This window comes from Dermochelys coriacea, chromosome 2 (assembly GCF_009764565.3).
Source record: "Dermochelys coriacea isolate rDerCor1 chromosome 2, rDerCor1.pri.v4, whole genome shotgun sequence".
Lineage (NCBI taxonomy): Eukaryota > Metazoa > Chordata > Testudines > Dermochelyidae > Dermochelys > Dermochelys coriacea.
This window is the reverse complement of record NC_050069.1, coordinates 100,044,077-100,050,753: the sequence shown is the minus strand read 5'-3', so window position 1 is coordinate 100,050,753 and position 6,677 is coordinate 100,044,077. Positions and strand designations below refer to the sequence as shown.

General features: G+C 42.5%; 1 long non-coding RNA gene across 1 annotated transcript; it reads left to right on the top strand.

Annotated features, from left to right (window-relative positions):
• The first annotated feature begins 652 nt into the window (after positions 1 to 652).
• Positions 653 to 4,895, top strand: LOC122458515. The gene is made up of 3 exons (XR_006278556.1): positions 653 to 740; positions 3,640 to 3,754; positions 4,747 to 4,895. It is a non-coding gene; the product is annotated as an uncharacterized LOC122458515 (long non-coding RNA).
• Positions 4,896 to 6,677: the final 1,782 nt, after the last annotated feature.

Below are 6,677 nucleotides of genomic sequence, written 5' to 3'. Positions count from 1 at the left end.
TCGAAGTCCGAAAAAAGGTAATGATGAATTAAAACCATTTAAGGCAATATTATTTGTTTAAAAAGATTCCTTTACTTGAGAATTCCCTAATAATCTGTGAAAATATTAGATGGCCATGGAAATTGCAAAGCATTCATTCACTCTGATTAACTTTTGTCAAAAAGAACTCCAACCCTATCACTACAGATGCAGCTTTACATCAGACACCTGCAATTTGCATATACGCTTTTGTTGACATCTTCGGGTTAGATGCAAAAGTTTATTTGTGTAACGTTTATATTATTTCAGTGGGAGCTCTGCATTGTGTGAAATGTTTAATTGGTTCCTTTAAAACCACTGGTCCATGATGGAGCCAACGCAGGTGACACAATGGAAAGAGGTAGCCCAATGTTTCAGTACTCACTCAATGGATCCAAATGATTTGTCCTGTTAAAATGCTGCTGGGCTCTTGGGATCATTTACTTGAAAACATAACACTTCATTGTCAACTCCATCACAAATGTTAACCTAATCCTCTAGAAATTAGATGTAAATCACCCTTTCATGATGGAGTTACCTTGTCCATCCTTTCATGTTATGCTTTTCTCAAAGAATTCTATTACAGAGAAAGTGTCATTTTTCTTATCTCATTATCAAGAAATTGGAGTAATGAAGATTGGCTTACATAACCATTCATAGCTACAGGTATAGCCACCAAGAATGCTGAGGAACAGGCCTTACCTCCTCTAGGCCAATTATCAGTAAGCAAAAGCATTTTTATTTTCCAGTTTGAACTAAACAGTGGGTCTTTCCTGTTCCAGGGAATGGGAGTTTTGTCATTGTCTTCAGCAAGACAAAGAGTTAGTCCATAATATCCATACATCCCATCACTGAAGTTGTCATGAGAGCTCAAATAGAAAGATCTAAAGGGAAGAAACAAGACAACCCTGTTGAACATTTTACAGTTTATTTACAGAATGATCCAGTAGGTTTGGTAAACATTTTTAGTATTTCATTCACCTAAGAAGTCATGGCTGATATGTATACATTTACATTTGAGAATAAATGAAGCATTTCAAGAGTTTAGGGAATCACAGTATCCAAAAGACTATTTTTTGGTCTTACTAAAAACGTAAACTATATGTTTGCCATTTAATAAATTCAATAAATCACATCTCAAAACTCATTTAGCTAACATCTTTATTGAAAACCCAGAGTATTTCAGTCAAATAATTGATTATAATTCTCTGGTAATTAATTTGTCTAATATTGTGTATACACTCAAGTTGTTTTCTAGTCATGCTCATATTTCACCAAGATACTAAATATTTATAAATACAAGCTGTCTCTGTTAGAGAAATATTGATAAACAATTTTCAAGTCATCCCTTTGTTCAGTCTGTCATTTAATCATACTCAAGAAGCAAAATATTTTTAGATACAAGCTGTCTCTGTCAGAGAAATCACTTTCATCTGATGTTCTGTCTGTTGCATTCACCAGGGAAGCAGAAGTGTAGAATGCTCAGAGGAGGTTTAAATAACCAAGAGCGCGCCTCCCCCACAGAATCTGCATCTTGTAGCAAGGGGGCCCAGTACTTCTTTCAGCTCCACTTGGGCAGCCTCGTTAACTGACTGGATATCCCCAAGAATAGATATTACAGCTATAGCAGCCAGCAGCCCGATTTCATTTGTACTGGTGTGTGACTGGATTAACTCATGTGAGTTACTGTTGCTTTACACTGGAATAAATTACATCAGAAGTGTGGTCACGAGTGTGTATGTTATATAGTATATCTGCCCTAGCCTTAGTGCTGAATTGTGTAAAGTAGATCCTGAACCTTCAAATCACACATTATATATATATTTTAAAGAACAGCCAAGTTTAATACCTAGAATTGAAAGTCATTATTAACCCCCACCACAAATGTGATGACATTAAAGCTAGGGTTGTCCTGAATTTTAAATATATGTAAGACAGTGAGAAATTCAACTTGATAATCTATTAGATATACTGGTCCTGAATCCTCTCTCACTTACATCAGTGACAATCCATTGAATTCACTGATATTTCTGATTTAGCCTGGTATAAATAATAGGAGAGTTAGCCCACTGTATTTAAATGATACATCTGTCTCTTATGTAAGCATGTGGTAAATATTATGTACAATTACAATAGATAAGATAATGGATATACTGGGCATCATTTTCATTACTGCTCTGGCAGAATAAAGGGAGCTTAAATGAAAGCAGGGGTTATCTGTTGCGTAGCCCATGCCTCCCCCTGAACCCGGAGCCAGGATCTGAGCAGGTGTAATACGGCTGCAGTAGCCTTTAGGGTGAGGCTTCACTTCCCTCATCTCCCCTGCCAGATTGTGTTAAACCCTGGTCACAATCTAGCACAATGAAAAATATTGTTGCAGTTTGTGTGGTTTCCTTCAAATTATGGAGAGAGAAGAGTAATCATGAGACATGACATGTTATGTTGTTCATTGTATTAGAACATGTAATTTTGAACACAGGGACAAATATTACATAATAGAAAGCACAGTCGATAAAAGAACCAGAAACGACATCCCAGATTATAATTGCTATTATATATTAGGCCTCTTATTGCCATGACATGCTTTGTTGTCCCATATCAATAATGATAGCCATGATTTCTATTATAGGCATGGGGTGGAGAAAGGAGAGCCTGACAATCTCTGGGAAGCTGATGAGAATATGAAAGTGAGCCTTGCTAGGCTAGATTCCCAAAGGCACTTAGATGTGGTGACAGTCAGCGATTGCCATATCTAATGCTCACTGCCCAGCGCACTAACTCCCAGGCTACAGTGTTATGCTCATCTTGCTGTCTCTCTGCCCCAGAGATTCGTTCATTACTTATCCAAAGTGAAACAGCTTCAACACTGGACCAGAGAGAGAGTTGTGCATGCCTGAGAATGACTTTGTAGCTTGATGGTTATAGCATGTATGTAGAAGATCCAAGATCCAGTCTTCCTGCACCAAAGAATTCTTAAATTATAAATCCACAGATGAACAGCTTGAACAGGAGAGACTGAGGGAGCCTCATGTCACAATATCCTGCAGCCCAGGGACTAGCATGCTCACTTGAGCATGAGGCACCAGATCCCTCTTCAAAACCCTTCTCCCCCTCATGTGGAGGTCCCACAGGAGTATCCTAATCACTGGGCTAAAAGTAACAAAGCTTCCACATTCCATCCCTCCCCCATGCCCCAGTGATTTTGTTTAAGATCCCTATGGGGGCCCATGCAGATCCCTATGGGGGTCCATGTAGTTTCTGAGCTCTGAACATACTGCTAGGATTAGATCCCACACACAAGTTAGGTGGCGGAACGCCTATCTTCCCCCAGATCATGACATGGGGCTCCAGTGCACATGCACAGAAGAAGAAACAAAGGTGCCTATGGAACTTTTCCTGCAAACGTTAAGGTATCCAGTAAATTTAGGTATCTACAGGGTTCAGTGGCAACTGAATGGGGGCTTTGTGAATCCCCATGGGGCCTGATCCTGGGATTTAGGTACTTCTTTCTGTGAATCTAGCACTATGTTTTTATGCGTAAATGACTACACAAGGTGCAGAGTAACACAAAATGAATGTTTTTGCTAGTGATGGCTGCTTAATCTTCTATTGATGTTGCAGGAGACACTGGAGTTTGTTATAAATACAATCCAGCCATACTTCTCAACTGATACAAACCAGCCAAGTAAGCAGAGGTGACATGTTGAGCCAAGCTCTGCTGAAGCAAGGTTATTAGGTGAGATTGCTGCCAGCTTCCCTCCACGAGTGAAATTCTCACTCCTCTTCCTGCCCCTTTGCAGCAGGTAAAAGGACCTGAGCAGAGTAATGGGGCCCTAGAAAGCTCTGGATCCATTTGGCAGAGAATTATCCTGGTGCAAGAACTAAGTAAAGCAGCTGCAGGCTGTTGTCTTAAGATCCCCTTGAAAGCCCTGGCATAGCCAGTGTGCTGGGAGCAGAAAAGGCATTGCAGGTCCACAGAACACAGGATGGCAGAGATTCTGGACAGCATTGCCGCCCCTAGGCAGCCAGAGCGTGGCTGTTGTAACTGACAGAGCCCTTGGGGCAGAGGTGAAAGTAAGCCGGTATGGTACGGTACGTTGTACCGGAGCGGCTTCCCCAGGCCAGCGATTAAAAGGGCCTATGGCTCCCGGCAGCGGCTGGAGCCCCAGGCCCTTTAAATTGCCACTAGAGCCCCACTGCCAGAGCCCGGGTAGCAGAGGCAGCTCAGGTGACGATTTAAAGGGCATAGGGCTCCAGCCGCTGCGGAGCCCTTTAAATCCCCACTGTAGCCCTGCTGCTGGACCCCAGGGTAGCGGTGGCGGCCAGGGGCTCCGGTGGTGATTTAAAGGGCCCAGGGCTCCCTGCAGAGGCTGGAGCCCCAGACCCTTTAAATCGCTGCCCAAGCCCCATGGGAGGAGCCCTGGAGTAGCAGCAGTGGGGCTCTGGCAGTGATTTAAAGGGACTGGGGTTCTGGCTGCTGCTACTGCAGTGGAGCCCCAGGCCCTTTAAATCTCCGCCAGAGCCCCAAGGTAGCGGCGACAGCCGGGAGCCCCCAGGGCTCTGTCAGCGATTTAAAGGGCCCTGGGCTCTGCTGCAGTAGCAGTGGCTGGAGCCCTGGGCCCTTTAAATTGCCCCCAAGCCCCAGGGCTCCCAGCCATCTTGGCAGCTGGTAGATCCAGGGGTGATTTAAAGGGCCTGGGACTCCCAGGCTGATCAGGTCTTGATCAGTTTTAGGCATCAGTGGAGAGTCTGAGTACCAACTAGTAGAAGGATCTTTGGAGAATACCACCCTAGAGGACCTAGTTAAACACAAAACTCAGTAGCACCTTACATGGTTTAAGGGCACCCATGAACTGAATTTGGCAAGGTTGGTAAGGAGGAAGTACATCACTCATCATGAAAAAGTTGAAGATATTGGGCTAAGTGCCAGCTGTGAGTGAGACTCTCCTTACACTAGATCTCATGGCATGTGTTTCAAGAAGAAGACATGCTTCTTCAGAGGTAAGTAAGAAGGCATCCACTAAGCACAGTTTCAACACAAGATACTGTATGAAGCAGTCACTCTTAGCAAGAACATTGCACAGAAAGTAAAGATAAGTGGGTGCACTGACCCAAAAGATGCCCATGCATATTGACATTGAGTGTCACATAGAGTGCTACACAAAAAATGTATGAAATATGTTGCGTCAAAATGTAAAAGCAACAGAAACAAATACTGATTTTACTACTGCAAATTGTGCAATTCAGCTGGAGTTCATAAATTGCCTCTCAAAAGTACTAATGGATGGGAAAATGGTAGCAATGGGCAATACAGAGGCTAAATATAGAGAAATATGTGCTTTGAATGGAATTGAAGAGGAAAAATGCTTAGCAGAAAGGCTCTTAAAGCACATATTTAAGATGAACTGTTTGCTAAAAATTCTGTCCATATCCATCTTATCTGCAGAAATTAATCACAGAACATACCCTAAAAAGCTGTAAAAGATTTGGTACTATCAAAAGTGAAAGAAAGCACTGATGTCAACACTAATATGAAGACTCTGTTTGTAGCTGCTAAATTTTTACAGAAAGGCATTTTGTGCTTCGGTACGTGAGAGTTTCAGGGATTCCAAAAATAAAATTCAGCGTGACCTGTACTAGTACTGTAGTAGTGGTGCAATAGTGGTCACAGTGACTTCAGCACCAGCAAGTACAACACTGAGCAAGTGGAGCAAAGCTGCCACCGTATTGCAAAGGCTCACATACAAGTGCCTGAGAGGCGAGTTTCCAACACACATGTAACACTGTGTGCCATATGTGTAATTTGCCACCACAAGTAGCTGTTGGTTTAACAATTAGTTTCAAACCCTGTAGCAAATTCCTCATGCTGTTATATCAATAAAATAAAACCCAACAGGATCTTTTAAAAGGGGATAAGACAAAATGCTGCGTTTATTGTGAATACAAAAAGAGGCACAGTAAACAAGTAATCATACACATTCTATCCCATGCACTCACACAAAATACCAAAAGAGTCAAAGCAAGTAAACAGTCGTATTTACTACATCCCATTCACTCCCACACACATACACACACAAGTTCTGCAAAGTTGTTATGTTACCAGCCTAGAGGTTGCTCATGGCAAGTTACTGGCCAGGTAACCTGGGCATGAGGGTGGAGCCGAATCTTTGTCAGATGCACATCTGATGCTCCTGGAGGGTGGTTGCAGAACCAGACTCAAAGTCCTTAATCATTAGGGTCTGTTTTTATAGGCGTTTTATTCCTATGCCAGTCTATGGAGGTAGCTTTATCATGGTGTTGCTGAATAAATCAGCCGATGGCACATCCCTGACGGCTCCGTGCTGCCAGATGTTATCTTGTTCTTTGGTTCTCCCATCCTTGAGGCTGTTGGGTGGATTCCAGTCTGCCCTCCGGGGGTCATCCAGTTATCTCCACTTAGCGCATTCTTCGGCCAATCGATACTGAAGTGGTAACTCTTAGGCTGGCACTCCTAACCATTCATCTTCTATTTACACACAATATCCATTCACATGCATTCACGAGCTTTATTTCAATATATATCTCTTCTGACTTTAGGGTGTAACTCTTAGGGTGTAACAAAATTGCTTAACCCCCTTACTATATAACATACATAATAAGCAAGATAAAGAACGCGAGAA